We start from the raw sequence: 24574 nt of genomic DNA on the forward strand, positions 1-24574 counted from the left end.
GGAGATCTGATGTACAGCATGGTGACTCTTGTTAATAATACTGTATTGTATACTTGGAATCTGCTAAGAGAATAGATATTAAGAGTTCTCATACAATAAAAAAGGAAGGTAAATACATGAGGTGATGGATATGTTAATTAGCTTGATTATGATAGTCATTCACTATGTACATGTACGTAAAAATACCGTAGATATTTGTGGAAAGAACATTTCAGTTGGACGTTTCAGGTGGACAGAACCATTAAAAGGACTAAGGCTGGAGAGTGCCTGGCCAGTTCAGGGAACATCAAAGATACCAGGGGTGAGGGTGAAAGGGGAATGGGTAGAAAGGGAGATGAAAGAAATAAAGTTTTTTTGTCTTTACCTAACAGTCATGGGATGAGCAACTCAGCTTTGCATGATTATCAGAGAAAAATCCAAAGGCCAGAGGTGAGCTAATCTTGTGACTTCTATTTTTGAATAGGTGAAGTATGAGCTTTGTATATGAGAAAGGGTAGTTAGTCTAAGTTAAAAGGTGAGGAGGCAGCCTCTGGGTGTAGGTACTGATGGGTAAGTGTCTTTGTTCATTTTGTGCTATGACAGATGACCACAGATTGGGTAATTAATTTTTTCACAGGTATAAAAACTGTGAAGCCTGAAATCAAGATGCCAGAATTTGATGTCTGGTGAGGCCCTTCTTGCTGCCTGTGCACATGACAGAAGGCAGAAGGGCAAGAGAGCCAAATATTGCATTTAAGCCTGTTTTTTAAGGGTCTTGCTGCAGTTCGAATGTGTCCTCCCAAAAAGCATGTGTTAGAAACTTAATTGCTATTACGATAGTATTAAGAGGTGGGAATGTTAAGAGGTGATTGCACCATGAGGGCTCTGCCTTCATAAATGGATTAATGTTGCTCTTGTAGGAGTGAGCTCCTTCCAAAAGGACCAGTTTGGCCTGCTTTTTTCTCTCTCACCCTTTTTTGTATGCCCTTCACCATGAAAAAACACACATGAAGGTTCTAGCCAGGAGTCAGCCCCTTGATCTTGGACTTTCCAGCTCCACAATAGTGAGCCAATAAATTTCTATTTATTATAAATTACCCAGTCTGTGGTATTCTGTGTAACAGCATAAAATGGACTAAGGCAGTCCTTAATCCTATCCATGGAGGAGGAGTTCTCATGGCCTAATTTCTCTTAAAGGCCTCACCTCTCAACATGATCACATTCTTCATTACGTTTCAACATATTAATTTTGGCAGAAATACATTCAAACCGTAGCATTCTTCTCTGGCCACTCAAAATTCATGTCCTTCTCATGTGCAAAATACATTATTAATTCCATACCAATAGCCCCAAAAGTTTTCATTCATTCCAACAACAACTCAAAAGTCTAAAGTCCAGAGGTTTACGTAAATCAGGTATGAGTGAGACTCAAGGAACAATTCATCCTGAGGCAAATTTCCCTCCAGCAATGAGGCGGCAAAGTCAAATAAGTTATTTGCTTCCAAAACACAATGGTGGTACAAGTGTAAGATAGACATTCCCATACTGAAAGGCAGAAGAAATTGGCAAAAAGAAAGGGGTAACAAGTTCTGAGTGATTCCAAAACCCAAAAGGGCAAGCAACATTAGGTCTTAAGGCTTGAGAATAATTTTATTTGACTCCATGTTTTACCTTCAAGGCAGACTGGGGCAGGGGTTGGATCCCCAAGGCTCCAAAGGCCACAACCCCATAGTTTTGCTGGGCATAGCCCACACCACAGCCCTCATGGGTTGGAGTCTCTGCCTGCAGCTCTTTTACGCTGGCATTGCATGCTGGTGACTCTAAAATGTGGAGGTCTCCAGTGTGGCCCTGCCCTATGGTTCCAGTAGACTTTGTTTTAGTGAGTACTCTCTGAGGTGGCCTCACTCACACAGCTCCACTGTGCATTTCTCTGGTAGAGACACTCTATGGCATTCTCTGAAACCAAGGGGAGGAAGCCAGGCCTTCAAAGCTCCTGAACTCTGTGCACTTACAGAGTTAGCACTACATGGATGCTGCCAAGTGCTATGGCCTATACCTTCTGAAGCAGTGGCTTGAGCCACACCTGGGCCTACTTGAGCCATAGCTGGGGAACCAAGGAGCACTGTGCCAGAATGCAGGGAAAGAGATTTGAGGTGACCCTGGATGGTAAGCCTCAAGTTCCCAAGGGCATCCTGGGCCCCTCCCTCAAACCTGTTCTGCCCCCAAGGCCCTAGAACTCTGCCTATGAAAAGTGTGGTGGCCTCGAAATCTCTGAAATGTCTTTGAGGTCATTTTCCCATTATCTTGATAAATAGCTCCTGGCTTCCTGCTATTCACACTAATCTGCTTATTAGACTGTCAATTGGGCACAACCTTGGTTTTCTTTACTAAACATGCTTTTTTATTATTTATATGGCCAGGCTGAGAATTTTTCAAATCTTTACATTCTTTACATGTGATAGCTTCCCTTTTGATTATAAATTCCATCTTTAAGTCATTTCTCTCTTTTTGCATTTTGCTAGGAGCAGTTAAGAGAAGCCATGCAATTCCTTCAACACTTTGCTGCTTAGAGATTTCTTTCATCAAGTATCTTAGTTCATCACTCTTCAGTTCTGCCTCCCACAAAACACTGAGGCAGGAACATAGTTCAGTCAAATTCTTGGCTACTTTGTAACAATGATGGCCTTTCTTCCAGTTTCCAGTGAGGTGTTTCTCATTTCTCTCTAAGATACCTAATAAAGGCCCTCACTGTCCATATTCCTACCAGTATTCTGGTCACAACCACTGAGATAATATAAGAATTTGTCTAAGATAAACTAAGAAGGTTCAGGCTTTCCCTACAGCTCTCCTTTTCTTCTGAGCCCTCACCAGAATCACCCTTAATGTGCCATGTTTGGCCATACAGGCTTTTTCAGTATTCCCTTTAAAATGGTTCCAGCCTCTACCCATGACTCAGTTCCAAAGCTGCTTCTACATTTTCGGGTATTTGTGGTAGCAACATTCTCCTGGTATCAATTTTGGTCTCAGTCTATTTGTGCTGTTATAACAGAATACCACAGACCGAGTAATGTGTAAAGAAAAGAAATTGGCTGGGTGCAGTGACTCATGCCTGTAATCCCAGCACTTTGGGAGGTCGACGCAGGGGGATCACATGAGGTCAGGAGTTCGAGACCAGGCTAACCAACATGGTGAAACCCCATCTCTACTAAAAATACAAAATTAACCAGGTGTGGTGGCGCACACCTGTAATCCCTGCTACTTGGGAGGCTGAAGCAGGAGAATCCCTTGAACCTGGGAGGTGGAGGTTACAGTGAGCCGAGATTGTGCCATTGCCCTCCAGCCTGAGCAACAAGAGTGAAACTGTCTCAAAAAGAAAAGAAAAGAAAAGAAATGTATTTTCTCACAGTTCTAGAGGCTGACAAGTTCAGGATCAAGGAGACAGCATTTGGCATCTGGTGAGGTCCTTCTCACTGCATTCTCACCTGGCAGAAGGTAGCATGGCGAGAGGGCCAGATGCTGTGTGAAGCCTCGTTTATAAAGACCTTTATCCCTTTGATGAGGGAGGAGCCCTCATGGCCTTAAAGGCCCATCTTTCAATACTGTCACACTGGCCATTAAGTTTCAATACCTGAATTGTGGAGGAGACACATTCAGATCACAGCCACAAGCCAACGTGATGTTGGAAGCTCATGGACATTCTTTTTTGATTGCTTCAGTTTTCTGGTGAAGTAGGAAGCTAAGACTGAGACGGGGAGAGGAGACGCTGGCATTTTGAGGAAAGAAAAAAGAGAGAAAAAGTGTTATCTAAGAGAAAGAGAGGGTAAACAGGTGTGAAATGTGTGATGCTTTGCGGCTTTAAGGGCACCTGTAATATTCAGCCTTCACTTTAGAAACGAAGACCGTAAGTCCTGGAGAAGTGATGTGCCCATCCTTGGATCATGCGGCCAATTGAAATGGAGTCCTTACTAGAACCCAGGACTCCAAATGGCCACCTCAACAATATTTCATGTATGTGCTCCATGTGGTCTTCTGTGTTACAGTTTAGCTACTGAACATAATAGATCCCCAACTCAAAAAGGCTATTTTTAATACGTTTTCTACATGACTGTTCATGATATCGTCTTTATGGAAAGAAACAGACTTTCACTTTGAGACATTTATTTTTTCCTTCAAACCTGTCTTGCAGATTCCATCAGTACAAATGTCTTATTTATTAAAAGTACAAAGACAGACTTTGAAGCAGAAGTTTAAAATGCCCACCTGGGAAAAACCAGATGAAAGCTTCACGATCCAGTTCTGTGACAGGTGAGCCAGCAGCAGGCTCCCCATGTCTCCTAAGACACAGGCTTCCACCAGAGAAAAGAGAACATCTAAAGTGCTTTAGTGCAACTTGTCCAAAAGTAAACTTTTTCTTTCTCTGGTGAAGATGACAAAAGGAAAACTTTAAGTCTACTCGAAGTTTGTAGAAGTATGACAACTCTTGCCTAGCAGGGAACCTGTGGCTGGGGCTGGCTCCTAGAGTGGCCACGATGATAGGAGGGGCATACTAGGATTGGCTCTTCAGCCAGGCCTCCAGACAGGTATGGGGGGCACCAACTTTGTGTAACTACCTTCCCACTCATTTTGAGAGCCACAGGGTGCTTGCTATCTGGTGGCTTTCAACTCCCATTGTCAGCCCTTCCTTGGAGAGATGTATTAGATTAACACTTGCCATTGAAGAACACAGTTTGGTGTCTTATTACCTTCTTACAAAGATCTAGAGCTGCCTTTCTCTACCAGTGCTCCTCATGTGAACCACAGAGCATGGGAAGTGGTATGAGTGACTGTTTCAGCTCATCAGAGAACAACTACTTGCATGTATAGTTGTTGCCGTCAGTGGTCTCGCCCCAGAAGAGGTACAGCCACTCACACATCTTTCCAAAATTTGTGAACTCTGTTTTGGTACAGCAAGGATGATGCCTGCAAAATGCTGAGACAGGCAACCACTACAGAATTTTTCAGGTCTAATGTATTAGAAGATATAGATATGTTAAAATGTTAGATATGTTAAAAGTTATCATTGTAATTGGAAAATGTGTTGCTTCTTTAAACTGTGGTGGATCATTATACTGATAAAATTTAGTATTCACTCTATGGGGAAAAAACCCAAGCTCTGCTCCAAACACTTTATTTCTACATTAATTCTGCCACTTTCATCTTTCCCCCTTCCCTCACCCTTTGGAAGGCTGAAATATTTAAGCTGAAGAGAAAAATCTAATTTTAAAAATAATTTTTGCTTACAACTTGTTTTTGATTTTTATATTATCTTTGTATCCTATCTATAAACAGAATCAGTAATGAAAGCCATAGATTATGATGGAAGAGCTTCTTAGGTCCATGCTAAAAATGAAACAAAAGCGTATATACCTTTACTGGATGTCAACATAAAAATTATGCATATGATTAAAGAAACCCACAAATAAGGGGAAATCTCATAGAAGTGAAATAAGATTTGAATATGGAAAGAAAAGGACACAAAAGTCATTCCACATTCACAGAAATCTAGTTTTCAGTATAACAGATCATCTCATGACACATTTTCGGAACATCAGTAGGTAGAATTTCTTTTTAGCACAGAGCCTGACCACACTTTCTTTCAAAAATATGGAGTTAATATGTCACTCCTGAAATCATTATTATGATTTTTATTTCCTCAATGTTATACTGAACACACTGAATTTAGGACTGAGGCAAATGAGAGTTAGTCTCCTAGTAACAACTATATCTTTTACAGCCTAAGAATTTTGCAAAAATCAAAGCATAGACATAAGTTCACTTCTATCCATCTAAAGCAGCACAAAAAAAAGAGATGTTTTAAAAGGTCATGTCATAGGTGGGTATAGTCCCACTGTTTAGCTGTCTCTCTCTTGACTCTCTGACCTGGGACATTGTGGGGATTTGCCTGATTGCAATAGTTGCAATTCCTGGTCTCAGTTCTCTTGACTCTATCCTTGAAGCCAGAAGTATTAGACAGAAAAAAATAGAGACCTGAATTTTTTTTTTTTTTTTTTTTTTTTTTCCTGAGACAGTGTCTCACTCTGTCGCCCAGGCTGGAGTGCAGTGGCACGATCTCGGCTCACTGCAAGCTCCACCTCCCGGGTTCATGCCATTCTCCTGCCTCAGTCTCCTGAGTAGCTGGGACTACAGGCGCCCACCACCACACCCGGCTAATTTTTTTTGCATTTTTAGTAGAGACGAGGTTTCACCGTGTTAGCCAAGATGGTCTCAATCTCCTGACCTCATGATCCACCCGCCTCAGCCTCCCAAAGTGCTGGGATTACAGGTATGAGCCACCATGCCCAGCAGAGACCTGAAATTTTTTAGAGAAAACATGTGCAGATAGATATTTAACTGATTAATGTCCTCTGTTAATTACTTGAACATTACTAGCCAATACATGTGAGCTTTTGCAGACAAAGGGTTGCAGCCATGTAGTCCAATTCTTGTTGGTTACATGTCAACAACCTGTGACCCACTGCACCTGTAAAATACTGTTAGCCCTATTTTCACTCTCATTATTTAATACAAATGATCACTGTTCTTTTTTATTATTTTCTCTTCTCTTAGTTTTCTTACTCTCAGATTTTTTCCACCACACCATCTTCTTCTTGCATAAACCTAACACCCTCTGCTGGTATATAACATCCTTTATTCTCAAGGGCAGCATCTTAAAGGGCATTTCAGACCTTTGGGTCTTACAATAATTTAGTTGTGGGTCCACAGCTGGGAAGCTCAGTATCAAGACTGCCCAATCACTGATAAGAAGAGATAGACAAGCCAGCTGGTGATCACACTTGACAAGGGCTAACAGTGAACTCCGCCTAGGCGACGGGGAGGTCCAGGAGCAGGGGCGCATGCTGTGAAGGGTAAGCCCTCAAACAAGGTGAACAGCAGTGAGGTAAGGGCTTATTCCCTCCTCGAAGATTTTGTTATTATCTTGCCTCTCCCCAGATACAATCCTTTAAAGGTTTCTTATTTTCTTTTTAAGAAAATTCTATACTTTCCTCGTTTTCAAGGCCATCTCCAAATTGGCTTCAAAGGGTCTTTCTATTCACAGCTTCCATTAGTCTCTTCCAGGCTCCTACGCAAACAAGATCATTTATTTATTTATTCATTTTCTTAAAAGTACACCCATTTCCAGACTCATTCTTGGATCAGGCCTATCATGGCCTTCTCTCTCACATGTGCACACACTAACCAACTAAAGATGGATTCTAGATCTCCATCATGAAGACTTCTTTAAGCCTCTCAGGGAGGAAGAACCTTCAAGCTTACCATGAGGAAAATATTTTCTTTTTTATACCTCTTCCACAGAGAAATCTTTACCTTTCTATACCATTTTTATGTAGCTTTTAAGTTGTGTCACGAATATTGTAGTGTCCCTATTAACCTCTAAGCTTCTTGAAGAAAGGAATTGTGTCTAACCCTTTTTCTGCCTTAACCGTAGTAAAACTTTACTGATTAAAGAATGAACATGGAAGGATGTTTTTGGGAAATAGCCTTTTGTTTAATACTCAGTAAGCTGGTTTCTATCTTATCTCTTCATAAAACTCCACAAAGTGACAGAATTCCTTCCTTTAATTGAGATCATTTTCAGCTCTAGTCTACCTCCAGATGGTCTGTTTTAAATTAATGGCTAAAATTTTACTACTCTTGAGAACTTGGGCAAACTAATCAACCGTTCTTAGTCTCAGCGTGCTCTTTATAAAATGAAGGAAACGTTAATACTTCCACTGCTTTGTGAGGCTTGAATGAGATGCGAGTCCCTCAGTTCATCTCAGGGCCCTGTGCTCAGTAATCATCCACTCTTAGGACTGAGCTGAAAGAACAAGCACATTCAAAGAAACAATGGGGTTTACTTTTTTTTCCCAAAAAAAGTATTTTTATTGTTTGGCAACCAATAAAGAGTACATAATTCTTCTATCTCTTCTTTCTCTTTTTATTTAAATAAGCAGGCAATCAAACATATAGTTTTTTTCCTGTTAAAAACATATTCATTATGTAGACAAAATTTAAGAATGTTAGAAAAACTTCAATGTAGCGATAATAAGAGTCATATAATTAGATATGCCTGTGTTTTAATGACTATTTTGATTTACATGATACCAAGGGTCTGTGTAGGAAGATAAGTTTGGCCCAAAACAATCTTAGCTGAAGCAAATGCAAAACAGGAAATTTAGACACAAGGAAATAAACACTAGTCCTAAAGTATGCTCTTTAAAATAGCTTTAACGCAGAATAGAGCTTTGCATCTATATTTGTGAACAAAATTATCCATGCAGCTGTCCAATATCTTGCCAGAATTGTAAACTTCAAATTAGGATGCAAACTAAATGTCACTCAAGAAAGTGGTCATGAGGCTGGACTCAGTCGTTGGTAATTATTCTTGACTCATCAGCAAGGGCAGAGCTGATTTTACCATTTCGTTAACAAATCACTTCTGAACAGTTTCCTCCCAGGTGCTTAAGAATGAAGAAGTGGCCGTCAGGACTGCACTGGCGATATTTTTCAAAATGTGGATCCCTGGTCATATTAAAATAAAAGATTTCCCCCCGTCAGGTTAGCAGAAATGTAAAATGGACACTGGAATTTAGATGTAGAATTTTGTATCAGAACCACGTTTGATAGCCAATTACACACATCTGGCCCACAGTTAAGAATGTGAACTAACAGCATGAAGAGCCAGACATCCTGGGTTCAAATCCCAGCTCTGCCATATAAGGCTTGGCCTTTCTGTGCCTCAGTGGTCTCATCTGCAAAATCAGGATGATATCATCCTCCAAGGGCTACTGTGAGGATTAAATTTCTTTTTTTTTTTTGGCAGTTTTTACATTTATTTAAACAGAAAACGTGCACACGAGCTGTCTACTCATTTTCTTCACTGCGCAGCCTGGCATTGGGGTTGGTAACTCTGATGGCCAGTTGGGCAGCTCTTTCCACGATGGCTTTGCGGTTCTTGGAGGAAACATTGTGAGCAATCTCGGCACAGTAAGATCTGTTGCACATCAGCAGCACTTCCAGCTCCTTGACGTTGTGGACCAGGAACTTCTGGAAGCCACTGGGCAGTATGTGCTTTTTTTTTTGGTTGCTCCCATAACCAATGTTGGGCATCAAGATCTGGTCCTTGAATCTTCTACGAACCCTGTTGTCAGTGCCTCTGGGTTTCCACCAGTTATGCTTAATTTTGACATATCGGTCTGACTGGTGCCAGATGAACCTCTTGGTTCTTTTTTTGACGATCTTGGCCTTCACGAGGGGTCCGAGGGCGGCCATGATGCCAAGGAGGAGATGGCTGCCACCTCCATAGGCAGCGCCCAGGAAGAGAGGATTAAATTGTTCATATGTTTAAAGTGCTTGGAACGGAACACACACACCCTGTGAAGTCATTACTATTATTATTACATTAACACTTCTCTTTTTGAAAAAGGACACTTTTTCTATTAGTTAAGACAAAACATGCCACATACTTGCAAATTACTAAAACAATTATTGAAATTAAAATTCTGTAGGAGAGTGACTTAAATTTTCTTTGTAATCAGAATGGATATGCCTCCAGCTCCATTCTTGAAGCAGGATGCATGCCAAGGTCAGAAGGAAAGTGACTTCCGCTTTCACAAACCTGTGAGAGAACGGGATCCGGGATGAGTCCCCCACTCAGGGGCTCACCTTTCCCACCGTGTCAGGCAACACATCAAGGAGGCTCAAGTTCTTTCAATTCAAGGAATACACATTTCATTGCTTGAAAGAGGACATTTTAAATGTTTCTTGAAAGGTTATACAGCATATTATGACAGACTTAGGACAACAAACAATGCTTCTGTTAACAGAGTTCTCTGGCAATGTTATTATGAGTCAACTGCTCAGTAAGAAGATGGTTAATACTGAGTGACAACTTGATTAGATTGAAGGATGCAAAGTATTGTTCCTGGGTGTGTCTGTGAGGGTGTTGCCAAAGGAAATTAACATTTGAGTCAGTGGGCTGGGAGAGGCAGACCCACTCTCAACCTGGTGGGCACCATCTAATCAGCTGCCAGCGAGGAGGCAGGAGAAGATGGAAGAGCGGACTGCTGAGTCTTGCAGCCTTCATCTTTCTCCCATGCTGAATGCTTCCTGCCCTCGAACATCAGACTCCAAGTTCTTCAGCTTTTGGACTCTTGGACTTACACCAGTGGTTTTCCAGGGGCTCTCGAGCCTTTGGTCACACACTGAACGCTGCACTGTCAGCTTCCCTACTTTTGAGGTTTGGGGACTCAGACTGAACCACCACTGGCTTGCTTGCTCCTCAACTTGCAGACAGCCTATCATGGGATTTTACCTTGTGATCGTGTAAGTCAATACTCCTTAATAAATTCTCTTTCGTATATACATATATCCTATTACTTATGTTCCTCAAGAGAACCCTAATACAAGGGATTAACATCAGAATTTTGAATTCACCTAAAAGCAAGTGAGGTTCCATGAAGCAAGCACAAGAATGCCCTCCAAAATGTACCTTAAGTTAAATGGAAAGTAAAAGAAGAGATCAGAATTTTTTTTATATTACTGGAATGTTGTTTCTTATAAAAGGCATACTTTAATTCAGTAAGTAATTTGAGAGGGTCTGAAGACTAAACTACAAGTTAAAAAACATTGCCGGCTGTGTGCGGTGGCACACACCTGTAATCCCAGCACTTTGGGAGGCTGTGGCAGGTAGATCATGAGGTCAGGAGTTCCAGATCATCCTGGCTAACAAGGTGAAACCCCGTCTCTACTAAAAATACAAAAAATTAGCCTGGCATAATGGCACACGCCTGTAGTCCCAGCTAATCAGGAGACTGAGGCAAAAGAATCACTTGAACCCAGGAGATGGAGGTTGCAGTGAGCCGAGATCGCGCCACTGCACTCCAGCCTGGGTGACAGAGCGAGACTCCATCTCAAAACAAAACAAACAAACAAAAAAAAAAAAAAACAAAACATTGCCAATGTTTCTATATTGTGGGAAAGTTATTTATTGAGAAACAATTTATTATTTTATTAGACCATGCAGATTATGGTGGTGTGATATTATACCTACAGAAATACAATATAGAATAATACTATAGTTTCTTTTAAAAGAGGCTTCTACATGTTGCAAAAATCTGATTTTTAATTTAATAGGACTTTAAGTAATCAAGAACATTTTATTAAGAAACACAGCAAGGATTAGTATTGTAAAAATTATCTGTTTGTTTTATTAATCATGGAGAAAAGTTGTCACAATACTTGCCCTTTATGATATTTCAATAAGAATTACCTGCCAGATAATATGGTGATATCTGTAGCAATAACAATCTCATTGACTTATGAGTTAAAAATTTACCTTATGCTGCAGATGGTTGGTTCTCATGCCCTGAGAAACACAAGATGCTCCATGAAAGTGCTGATGATTTTATCATCATAAAACCAGTTGTATTCACATGTCACATGCCCCGGAAATCAAGCACGACCTACTTAAAACCTTAGCTCTGCAGTATAGAGGTCTCCTTCCTCTCTGAGCTAAGATCTTTTGGGGAAGAAGAGCTGTAAGTTTATTAGAATTTGCTCCCACAAGTTCCAGTGAGCAGAGTAGTAACTGAGAACTCAAGCTTTGTGGCCTTATAAATCTGAATCGACTAGCTGTGTATTCTTGGGAAAGTTACTTAACATCTCAGAGCCTCAATAGTCTCATTAAAAAAATGAGAATTTAAAAGTAGCATTGTCATAGGTAATGACGGCTATGTGGTGCCATCTGATTCTTGGCACAGGTCCTTCATGACATTGTAACTATTGTTTTAATTGCACCATGCATTAACAAATAAAATGTATGAATTAAATGAAGCTACCTTAACTAAAGCTGGTAATTAATGAAAAATGCTAATCATAACCAGAAAAAAAAAATTATTTTCTTCTTTTAAAATCAGGATCACTGATAAAAGTTTACCCATAATACAAATCTACCCAAAATACAAATCTACCCAAAATGAGATTATCATCCACAATCTCATGTAAAAATATTTAGGCCGGCATGGTGGCTCATGCCTGTAATCCCTGCACTTTGGGAGGCCAAGGCAGGTGGATCACCTGAGGTCAGGAGTTTGAAACCAGCCTGGCCAACATGTTGCAACCCCATCTCTACTGAAAATACAATAATTAGTCAGGTGTGGTGGCGGGTGCCTGTAATCCCAGCTACTCAGGAGGCTGACACAGGAGAATCACTTGAACCCGGGAGGCGCAGGTTGCAGTGAGCCAAGACCATGCCATTGCACTTCAGTCTGGGCGACAAGAGTGAAATTCCATCTCAAAATAAGTAAATACATAAAAATATTTAAAACACAGATTTTTTAAAAAAAGCATTTGGTAGCCTGATCAATAACTGGAGAGAGAAAAAGTAATGCTCCAAGAATAAACTATTATATTTTAATTCTCAAGTCATTTAAATTGATAATTTTATGGGTCCTTGCACATAAACAGCTGAAATGTTAAATCAATTCATTAAAGTGTGCATAAATTCACTAAATGTTCTTAATCATCATTAAGCCTTAAACAACCTGTGACATCAAAATGATTACAAAGAAACAGTCATAAATTACTTTGAGTTATCAACTGTATATTTAAATACTGGGATACTGGTAAGTTATTTGGTATTTTAGGGGATATTAAATATTCCATCTCTAATATAATTTATATTGTGTCATGCTTCCTGTAAGTTTTTAAACAGAAACTTTAAGAAAGTGATTATGCACTTAAAAAAAAATCATATCAAGCAATATAAAATCTGAACACCAGATTGGTACAAAATGTGACTATCACATAAAAGTAACCTGGCATTGAAAATGAGAAGCTGTTACCCTGTGAAATTATAATGTAAAAACACACTAGATAAAATGCAGTATCTTGAGTATAATCTGTTATGAATTCTGAAATTGTGTACAAAATGTATATTGTATGGATTTTAAGACCTCTCTCACATGTAGACTCTTGACATACCTGGCCTGTAAAAGATATACAGGCTGACAGACCTAGGAGAAAAATTGCTATGTTCTGAGCCCAATGTGCCTCTTCGGTCCATAAGTATAATTTACAAGAACAATCATGATTCTTTGATTCCAAACTGTTGCCCCAATTATGAGCCGATTGCTCATACCTGTGGCACCAGTCACTCCATCAAACCTTCATTCTGGGCTGCATACTCCTGGAAGGAACCATAAAGGAGGTTTGAGGGCAAATATCCTTTGTGTTAGGATCTGGCTCATGTCCACATCCCCCTTGCTGGTACTATATTCAGTCCATGAAGACCTACTGGATTCTAGACCTTTGTAGTAGATCTAAAACTCCAGAATGAGTTACAGAATTTTACTTTGTGGTCCTTCTGTTTCTTAGCATTTTTGTCTTAATCAGTTTAGGCTGATGTAACAAATTACCATAAAGTGGGTGGCTTAAACAAGGAATATTTATTTCTCATAGTTCTGGTGGCTGGGAAGTCCAAGATCAAGGCATCATTATATTTGAGTTCCAGTAACTACTGACTGCAGACTGCTGATTTCTTGTTTTATTCCTACATGGTGGGAAAAGAGCAAGCTAGTTCTCTGGCCTCTTCTGTCAAAGTTGTAAAATTTCATATTCAGACATATAAAAGTTATAATGCTTATTTCAAATTGAGAATCAGTAGGGTGATAAGCATGTTAGCAAGAAACATAATTATCTCCATATATAAACTAATTTTAAATATTACAGTTTATTTTTCCAGGTACTAATTCCTTGGCTCTTATAAAATGTATACTTCAGGAGATCCCTTTCCTTGTTTCTGCTTTTTATTCCAATTTTATAACTTCTCATAAAAAATGAAATATCTGGAAAAGAACATCATTCTTCTGACAACACTGAACATGTAGATGAGGAATCACAGTGGAAAAAAGCTATCCTAGTGGGACCAAGTATCCCAGTGGTCACAGACTTAAGGGAAGGGATTCAGGATGTTAGGGATGTAGGGGAGGAAAACCACCATTCACTTCCACCATCTTTTTGTCCACAGTCAATTTTGTCTGAGAGTAGTGATCGCTATAGAGGTGAAGAGTTAAGAAATACAGAGATTCATCTTCATTTCTGACCATTTCACCTCCAAATATGCATTAAAAGCACTAGTGTAAACTAATTTTATTACTCTTATCCTCCTGCAAGCCTGGAGGACATTGCCTGTGTCCCCCCCGCCACACTGATTTCTTCAACCAGTTTTTTATTCCATTGTTTCCACCCTGACATAACATAAAAGACAATATGGAACATACAAGTAACATTTACATCCTGGAAGGCTTTCTCTACCTCAGAGAGATGACAGATGTCTCCATGTATGAAGTTGATTCCTTCCAGAATGTTTTGAGCAGGGATACTTATGTCAAACAGAATCACATGGACTCCCCTATGATTCAGAAACAGCCTAGAAACCCAAACTATCTACCACTTCCTGAAATGACAACAATTTCTTTTTAAAAAAAATAATTTTGACTTTTAGTTTGTATGCAGGGGATATACCTGCAAGTTTTTTACACAGGTATGCGCTGTAATGCTGATGTTTAGGATAGAGATTCCATCACTCAGGTAGTGAGCATATTACCTAACAGGTAGTTTTTCAACCCATCCCCCCTCCCGCCCCTTCTAGTAGTTCACAGTGTCTAGTGTTACCATATTTATATCAATGTGTACTCAGTGTTTAGCTTCCCCTTCCAAGTGAGAACAAGCTGTATTTGGTTTTCCATTCCTATATTATAATAATTTACTTAGGGTTACGGACTCCAGTTGTATCCACGATTCTGAAAAGAATATGAATTCATTCTTTCTTATGGCTGTGTAGTATTCTGTGGTGTATATGTACTACATTTTAAAAATTCAATCTACTGTTGATAAGTACCCAGGTTAATTCCATGTCTCTGCTATTGTGAATAACGCTGTTATGAACATACAAGTCTATGTGTCTTTTTGGTAGAATGATTTATTTTCCCTTGGGTATATGCCCAATAATGGGATTGGTAGGTTAAATGGTAGTTCTAAGTTCTTTGAGAAATCTTCAATTGCTTTCCACAATGACTGAACCAATTCACATTCCCCTCAACAGTTTATAAGCATTCCTTTTATCCACAGCCTCACCAGCATCTGTTGTTTTTTGACCTTTTCATAATAGCCATTCTGACTGGAGTGAGATGGTATCTTACTGTGGTTCTGATTTGCATTGCTCTGATGATGAGTGATGTTGGACATTTTTTCATACATTTGTTGGCCGCTTATATGTCGTCTTTTGAGAAGTATCTGTTCATGTCCTTTGCCCATTTTTTAATGAGGTTATTTGTTTGTTTGTTTTTTCTTGATTTAAGTTCCTCATAGGTTCTGGATATTAAACCTTTGTTGGATTCATAGTTTGCAGATATTTTCTCCTATTATGTAGGTTGTCTGTTTACTCTACTGACAGTTTCTTTTGATGAGCAGAAGCTTTTTAATCTAATTAGGTCCCACTTGTCAGTTTTTGGTTTTGTTGCAACTGCTTTTGGGGACTTAGCCAAAAATTCTTTGCCAAGGCTCATGTCCAGAATACTATTTTTCCTAGGTTTTCTTCCAGGATTCTTATAGTTTGAGGTTGTAAATTTAAATCTTGAATTCATGTTGAGTTAATTTTTGTATATGATGAAAGGTAGGGGTCCAGTTTCATTCTTCTGCATATGGTTAGCTAGTTATTCCAGCACTATTTATTGAATAGGGTGTCCTTTTCCCATTTTTTGTGGGCTTTGTCAAAGAGCAGATGGCTATAGGTATAGAACCACTTCTGGATTATCTATTCTGTTCCATTCATCTGTCTTTTTGGTATCAGTACCAAGCTGTTTTGCTTACTGTAGCCTTATAGTATAGTTTGAAGTTGGGTAGTGTGATGCCTCCAGGCTTGTTCTTTTTGCTTAAGATTGCTTTAGCTATTCGGACTTTTTTTTGGTTCTATATGAATTTCAGAATAGTTTTTTTCTAGTTCTGTGAAAACTGACATTGATGGTTATAACATTAAATCTTTAAACTGCTTTGGGCAGCATGGCCATTTTAACAATATGGATTCTTCCAATCCATCAGCATGGAATTTTTAAAAAATTTATTTATTTGTGTCATCTGTGATTTCTTTCAGCAGTGATTGGCAGTTCTCCTTGTAGCGATCTTTTTTTTCACATTATGGAATCTTTATTTTTCACGTGATTTCTGTACATAAGGAGTATGAGAGTAACCCTTTCACAAATAAAACTAATTTACTAGAATAAACAATGACAAAACTGAACTGGCATTTGATGTGAATCCATAGGATTTTAAGCTTCAAATCCAGCCAAGAAGTTTGTTACAATCTCTTTCAGCTTTGCATCTGATTCTTCTGAGATCTTTCTATCAGCCCTGATAGTGCCCAACAGGGCTTGGTGCTGGCTGACAACATGAGACAAGAAAGCATTCTCAAATTTTGTAATCTTGCTGGGCTCCAGTTTCTCAAGATAGCCCCTTACATTCACATGGATAACTGCTACTTGTTCTTCAATAGCCATGGGAGTATACTGTCTTTGCTTCAGCAACTCAGTTAGACACACACCACAACTCAAAAGTTGTTGAGTGGCAGCATCGAGGTCAGAACTGAACTGGGCAAAAGCAGTGACCTCACAATATTGGGCCAATTCCAGCTTCACGGTACCTGCCACCTGCTTCATAGCCCTGGTTTGGGCAGCAGATCCGACACGAGACACAGACAGACCGACATTAATGGCAGGGTGGATACCTTTGTAGAACAATTCTGCTTCCAAGAAAATCTGTCTGTTAGTGATAGAAATGACATTCATTGGAATGTAAGCAGACACATCACCGGCCTGTGTTTCTATGACTGACAAAGCAGTCAAGGAGCCAGCACCAAAAGCATTGTTCATCTTGGCTGCTCTCTCCAGCAATCGGGAGTGTAGGTAGAACACATCACCAGGATAGGCCTCATGACCAGGGGGTTGGCAGAGCAACAGAAACATCTGATGGTAAGCAACAGCCTGTTTGGATAAGTCATCACAGATAATCAAAGCATGTTTGCCATTGTCTCTAAAATACTCTCCCATGGAACAGCCAGTGTAAGGAGCCAGTTACTGAAGTGGGGCAGCATCCGAGGCCATAGCTGACACCACAACGGTGTATTTCATGGCATCTGCATCTGTAAGTCTCTTCACCAACTGGGCAACAGTGGATCTCTTTTGACCAATAGCAACATAGATAAAGTACAGCTTCTTCTTTTCATCAGATCCATCATTGAAACGTTTCTGGTTAATGATTGTGTCAACAGAAATTGAGATTTTCCCAGTCTGTCCATTACCAATAATCAGCTCACGCTGATCATGACCAATTGGCACCAAGCTATTCACAGCCTTAATGCCAGTCTGCATTGGTTCCCGCACTGAAATTCAAGGAATGATTCCAGGGGCTTTCAGACCAACTCGCCTATGGGTCTTGGAACCAAATGGACCCTTTCCATCAATGGCATTACCAAGGGCATCAACTACACGACCCAACAGCTCCTCACCAACTGGAACATCCACAATGGCTCCTGTCCTCTTCACTGTATCTCCTTCCTTAATTAGTTTATGATTTCCAAACACGACAACACCAACATTGTCAGGTTTGTAGAGATCTTTAACCTTCTTGATTAGCTGTATTCCTAGATATTTCATTTTTGTGTGTGGCTACTGTAAATGGGATTGTGTTCTTGATTTGGCTCTCAGCTTGAACATTATTGGTGTATATGTAACCAGCTCAAATCCAGCTGCTCTCCTCTCAGAAGTCAAAGCATGAGAACTGAGGTGTGGTGAAAGGAAAGCAACTTTTGTTGGTCAAATGCTAGCAGATGGGAGAATGTCTGGGCATAAGCCTTAAAAGAGCCATCTCAGCCTTCTGGGCTGAGTGAAGGGATTTAAGAAGGAAAAAGGAATGGGGATATGAACATGAGTAGTGAAAAGGGAGTGCATAGCTGCATGTCTTGTTCCCATAGTTATCTCAAGTCATCGCCCATCTAGAGATCTGATTTGCATCATCCTGACTTGGGCATAACTCCCCTTGAGTGGGAAGATCTGCGGCTGGGTCTCTCTGCCTGATTTGCTTCAAAATTGGCTCCTGGAATTTCTAAGCAAGCACATAGTTAGATGGGCAAGCACTGTGCACAGATATGTCTGTTGGGAAAGGGCGTAACAAAGAATCTTACACTACAAGGCTACATTCTGAGATTAGGAAGGAGAGGAAAAAAATAGTTCAAAAATGTATTTCGAGGCTGAGGTACTCAGTTATATATATAAATGCTATTGATTTTTGTACATCATTTTTGTATTCTGAAACATTCCTGAAGTCATTTAGCAGTTTGATGGGCCTTTTGGCAGAGTCTTTAGGGTTTTCTAGATATAGAATCATATTATCAGTGGCCAAGCATGGTGGCTTACACCTGTAATCTCAGCACTTTTGTAGGCCAAGGCGAGCAGATCACTTGAGGTCAGGAGTTCAAGACCAGCCTGGCCAACGTGGTGAAACCCCATCTCTACTAAAAAATACAAAAATTAGCTAGGCATGGTGGTGAATGCTTGTAATCCTAGCTACTCTGGAGGCTAAGGCAGGTGAATCACTTGAACCCAGGAGGCAGAGGCTACAGTGAGGTGAAATGGTGCCAGTGTACTCCAGCCTGGGCAACAGAGGGAGACTCAGTTTCAAAAAAAAAGAGAAAATCGTACTGTCAGTGAAGAGAGACAATTTGACCTCTTCTTTTACTATGTGGCGTCTTTTCTGTTTGTTTGTTTTTTGTTTTTGTTTTTGTATTTTTAGTAAAGACAGGGTTTCACCGTGTTAGCCAGGGTGGTCTCGATCTCCTGACCTCATGATCTGCCCGCCGTGGCCTTTCAAAGTGTTGAGATTATAGGCATGAGCCACCATGCCCAGCCACGGATGTCTTTTGTTTCTTCCTCTTGCCTAATTGCTCTGACTAGGATTGCTAGTACTACATTGAATAATAGCAGTGAGAGTAGGCATCATTGTCTTGTTTTTGTTCTTAGGGGGAATGCTTCTGGCTTTTGCCCGGTCAGTATGATGGGTTTGGCATAGATGGCTCTTATTATTTTGAGGTATGTACCTTAGATGCCTAGTTTGTTGAGGGCTTTTATCATGAAGGGATGTTGGATTTTGTTGAAAGCTTTTTTTGCATCTACTGAGATGATCATATGGTTTTGCTTTTAATTCTGTTACTGTGGTGGATCACATTTATTGACTGCATATGTTCAACCAGCCTTGCATCCCAGGAGTAAAGCCTGCCTTATTGTGGTAAATTAACTTTTTGATGTGCTGCTGGATTCAGTTTGCTAGTATTGGGTTGAGAATTTTTGCACCTATGTTCATTAGGTATATTGGCCTGAAATTTTCTTTTTTTGTTGTGTCTCTGCCAGATTTTGGTATCAGACTGATTCTGGCTTTGTAGGATAAGTTAGAGAGGTATCCTTCCTTTTCAATTTTTTTGAATAGTTTCAATATGATTGGTATTCTTTTTTTGTCTGAGTTCTTCTTTTTATTTCTGAGAGAATTTGTCTGTGAATCCATCTGGTCCAGGGCTTTTTTTTTCTTTTTCTTTATTTTCTTTTATGGTTGGCAGTTTCTTTAATACTGATACAATTTTGGAACTTATTGGTCTGTTCAAGTTTTCAGTTTCTTTCTGGTTCAATATTGGGAGTTTGTGTGTTTCCAGGAATTTATCCATTTTCTCTAGGTTTTCTTAATTTGTGTACATAGAGCTCTTCATAACAGTCTCTGAGGATCTTTTGTGTTTTTGTGGGACCAGTTACAATGTCTTCTTTGTCATTTCTGATTATATTTATTTAGATCTTCTCTTTTTTTCTTGATTAATATAGCTAGTGGTCTATTGATCTTGTTTATTCGTTTTGTTTTTGTTTTGTTTTTGAGATGGAGTCTCCCTCTGTCACCCAGGCTGGAGTGCAGTGGTGTGATCTCGGCTCACTGCAAGCTCCGCCTCCTGGGTTCATGCCATTCTTCTGCCTCAGCCTCCTGAGTAGCTGGGACTACAGGCGCCCACCACCACGCCTGGCAAATTTTTTTTTTGTATTTTTAGTACAGAAGGGGTTTCACCGTGTTAGCCAGGATGGTCTCAATCTCCTAACCTTGTGATCCTCCTGCCTCGGCCTCCCAAAGTGCTGGGATTACAGGCGTGAGCCACTGCACCTTGCCAATATTGTTTATTCTTTTGAAGAAAAAACTCTTTGCTTCATTGATCTTTTGTATGGATTTTTGTGTCTAAATTTCATTCAGTTCTCTAATTTTAGATATTTATTATCTTCTGCTTGCTTTGGGGTTGGCTTGTTTTTTTTCTAGTTCCTCTAGATACAAAGGTACATTGTTAATTTGAGACCTTTCTAATTTCTTGCTGAAGGTGCTTAGTGCTAGAAACTTGCCTCTTAATACTGCTCTAGCTGTGTCCCAGAGATTTTGGTAAGCTATGTCCCTATTTTCATTTATTTCAAAGAAGTTTTTTATTTCTTCCTTCATTTTATTGTTCACTGAGGCGTTATTCTGGAGTAAGTTGTTCAATTTCCATGTATTTGTGTAGTTTTTGGGGGGCTAGGACTGATTTCAGCTTCATCCTCCAGACCCTTGAGATTGGGTCCTAGCTGTTCTGGGGGATCCAAAGTGCTCCCGGGCCACCAGGAAGGTACTCAGGCAAAGCAAAGCACCCAGGCTTAGCAGCAGAGGCTACTCTGTGCACACCTCCTGCAGGGTGGCCAGGCAGGGGTCCTGCTGGTGGGCAGGAGGGTCTACAAAAAAAAAGTTTCCCAGTCCCACAAGGAAGCCAGCCACACCCTCTCCTGGGCCAGCAATCAGCTGAGGCTAGAGTTGCTTATACGGGGATGGGGAGCCATAGGGGATGGGTGTCTAGGCCATGCTCTGCCACAGCTGCCACATGTACAAAAGCTCCTGGACTCCGTGCCAGTGAAGCCCTGTCTCTGCCTACTCTCTTTGAAGATCCCCCTGGCAGCTCATATGTCCATGGAGAATGTGAAGTTCTATGTACCTAGGATCCCAGAGGTCCACAGTGAGAGTGGCCTGTCCCTCCATCCTTTCACTTATCCCTTCCCCAGGAGACATTCAGGTCTGGGAACTAGCCCTGTCACGCAAGTATCCTGCGCAGGGTTCCCAGCTTCCTCCCTCTTCAGCCTTGTTGTCTGCATCACCTCTTTAATGACTCTCAGTATTTTCTCTCGGAAGATGGGCTCAAAATATGTTGGTGTACTCAATATTTTGGTCTCTCTCAGTGGGAGCAGAGCTTCCTGGTTGTGTCTAGTTGGCCATCTTGTCATAGTAACAGTTTCTTTTGGAGATTTTTTTGGAATCCATTTGTGGCAGTTGAAAGATAAGTAGACAGTGGTGGCAGATGACAACTGAGTCCACAGACTGCATGAGGAAGAGTAGCCTGTGGCAGAGAGCTTACTTGAGAAATGGCTGAAAACTTCCCAAATCTGAAAAAGGAAACTGACAACCAAATTTCAGAAGCTTGAAGGCCTCTATCTAAGATGAACCTAAAGATCCAACACCATGACACATTATAATTAGTCAAAAGTCAAAGACAGAGAATCTTGAAAGCAGCAAGAGAAAAGTGACTTATATACAAGAGAACTCTCATAAGATTATCAGCAAACTCATCAGCAGGAACATTCCAGACTGAAAGGGAATGGGGTAGTATATTCAAAGGGCTGAAAGAGAAAGAAAATTGCCAACTAAGAATACAGAGCAAATCTGCCCTTCAAAAATGAAGGAGAAATAAAGACCTTCCCAGATAAACAAAAGCTGAAGAAGTTCATCACCATTAACCTGCCTTGCTAGAATTACTAATAGTAGTACTTCAAGTTGAAATAAAAGAAAGCTAGATACCAACTTGAAAGCATACAAAAGTATAAGGTTCTGGTAAAGGTAAACATATAGTCAAATGCAGAATCTAGGCCGGGCGTGGTGGCTCACGCCTGTACTCCCACACTTTGGGAGGCCAAGGCAGGCAGATCACGAGGTCAGGAGATCGAGACCACTCTGGCTAACATGGTGAAACCCCGTCTTTAGTAAAAATACCCAAAAAAAAAAAAGTAGCAGGGCATAGTGGCGGGTTCCTGTAGACCCAGCTACTCAGGAGGCTGAGACAGGAGAATGGCGTGAACCCAGGAGGCAGAGTTTGCAGTGAGCTGAGATTGCACCACTATACTCCAGCCTGAGCGACAGAGTGAGACTCTGTCAAAAAAAAAAAAAGCAGAATCTTGTCATACTACAATAGTGGTCCACAAATCATTTTTAAATCAGGTATAAATAAAAGAATAAAATAACCATAATTATTAAATTATATTAATGGATACAAAATATTAAAAGTATAATTTGTGACATTGATAATGTAAGGTGAATTGGAGGTAAAAGAGTAGAGGTTTTGTATGCAATTGAATTAAATTTTTAGTTTAAATAAATAGTTATAGCTATAAAATGTTTTATACAGAGAAAATTGCTATAGAAGACATACCAAAGAAAATAAGAAAGGCCTCAAAGCGTACCACTACAAAAAAAAAAATCAATGAAACACAAAGGCAGCAAGAGAGGAAAAGAGGGACAAACAACCCTAAGACATATTGAAAACAATTAACAAAATTGCAACAGTAAGCCCTTCCTTATCAATAATTACTTTAAGTGTGAATGGATTAAACTATGCAATCAAAAGACAGAGTGGCAGAATCAATGTTTTAAAAATCCAAATGCATGCTACCTACAAGAGATTCACTTAGCTTTGAAAACACACATAGGCTGAAAATGAAGGAATAGAAAAATATATACCATGCAAGAGGTAACCAAAATAGCAAGGGTGCCCATACATATATCAGACAAAATAGACATTAAGTTAAAAACTGTCACAAGAGAAAAACAATACACATCATATTGATAAAAGTGTCAATTCACAATACAACATTTATAAATATATATGCATCAAACAGCAGAGCAGCCAAATACATGAAGCAAACATTGATAGAACTAGAGGAAGAATTAGATTAAAAACAAATAGGAGGAGAATACAATACTCTTCTTTCAATAATAAATAGATCAACAAGAAAGAAAAACAAAAAGGAAATAAAGGACTTGAACAATACTATAAGCAAATTGAATCTAATAGATATATAAAGATTATTCCACCCAATGTTAGTATACACATTCTTCTCAGCTGCACATAAAACAGTCTCCAAGACAGAGCACACATTAGGACACAAAACAAGTTTTAACAATTCCAAAAAAAAAAAAAAAAATGAAAGAATACCAACCATATTTTCTAATAACCATGAAACTAGAAATCTGGACTAGAAAACTCTGAACTGGAAAATTCTCAAAGATGTGGAAATTAAGCAATATACTCTTGAACAACTTGATGAGTCAAGAAATCACTATTTAACAGTATTTTAAAGCAAATGAAAATCAAAACACAATACACCAAAACTGTGGCAGTAAATGTTTATATTTTTAAAAGAAGATCCAAAATCAATAATTGCAGATAATTTTGTGTCTCAAAGAACTAGAAAAAGAATAATAAACTAAATCCGAAGTTAGTGAAAGGAAGGTCCTAGATTACAGTCAGCAAAAGGAAGGTCACAGACTACAGAAAACATAAATGAAATAGAGAATAAATCAAAACAATAGAAAAATCAATGAAATGAGTTTCTTTCTTAAAAAAATAAAAAATTAACAAACTCTTTCAATAATTAAGAAAATAGAAGTCTAAAGTAACACAAATCAGAAATGAGACTTTAAAAATGAGGACACAGAAGTAAAAAGATTACAAGAGACTACTATGAACAATTATACTCCAGTACATTGGATAACTTAGAAGAAATAAATTCTTAGAAATATACTACCTACCAAGACTGAATTGTGAAGAAATTAAAATCTGAACACATCTACAACTGAGGAGATTGAATTAGTAATCAAAAATCTCTCAATGAAGAAAAGCCCCAGGAACAGATGATTTCACTGATGAGTTTTACCAAACATTTAAAGAATAATTAGCATCACTCCTTCTCAAACTCTTCTGAATATTTTCAAAAGAAAAAATACTTTCAAACTCATTTTATGAGGCCGGTATTACCTTAATACCAATGCTAAGGAAGGACACCACGAAAAACTACACACCAATAATCTTGCTAAATATTGATGCAAAAATCCTCAACAAAATACCGTAAACTTAATTCAGCAGTGCAGTATGACCAAGTGTTATTTATTCCTGGAATGCAAGGATGGTTCAACATACAAAAATTAGTCAGTGCAATACACTATATTAGCTGAAAGAAAGGTAAAAAAATCACATGTTCATCTCAATTAGTGCAATAAGAAGCATTTAATAAAATTCAGCACCCTTTCATGATAAAAAACATTCAATAATATAGAAATAAAAGAAAATTACATCAACATATTAAAAGCCCTATAGGTAACGTCCATAGCTAGCATCATACTCAAGCTT

General features: G+C 39.3%; 1 long non-coding RNA gene and 2 pseudogenes across 5 annotated transcripts in view; all 3 read right to left on the reverse strand.

Moving 5' to 3' along the window:
* Positions 1 to 24574, reverse strand: part of LOC110741483 — a 143465-nt gene that overhangs the window by 85812 nt on the left and 33079 nt on the right. The window contains exon 1 of one of the 3 annotated variants that reach the window (XR_002517727.2): positions 3608 to 5248. The exons of 1 other annotated variant lie outside the window; for it this stretch is intronic. This is a non-coding gene — a long non-coding RNA (uncharacterized LOC110741483). Of the gene's footprint in view, positions 1 to 3607; positions 5249 to 24574 lie in introns of those variants that run through there. One more of the 3 variants, XR_002517725.2, reaches the window with a different exon arrangement.
* LOC100998241 lies at positions 8826 to 9979 on the reverse strand (annotated as a pseudogene). Its single transcript, XR_638806.3, has one exon. The product of XR_638806.3 is annotated as a 60S ribosomal protein L32 pseudogene (transcript).
* LOC100999901 lies at positions 16210 to 17744 on the reverse strand (annotated as a pseudogene). The gene has a single exon (XR_001895470.3). The product of XR_001895470.3 is annotated as an ATP synthase subunit alpha, mitochondrial pseudogene (transcript).

Source organism: Papio anubis, chromosome 13, assembly GCF_008728515.1.
Source record: "Papio anubis isolate 15944 chromosome 13, Panubis1.0, whole genome shotgun sequence".
Lineage (NCBI taxonomy): Eukaryota > Metazoa > Chordata > Mammalia > Primates > Cercopithecidae > Papio > Papio anubis.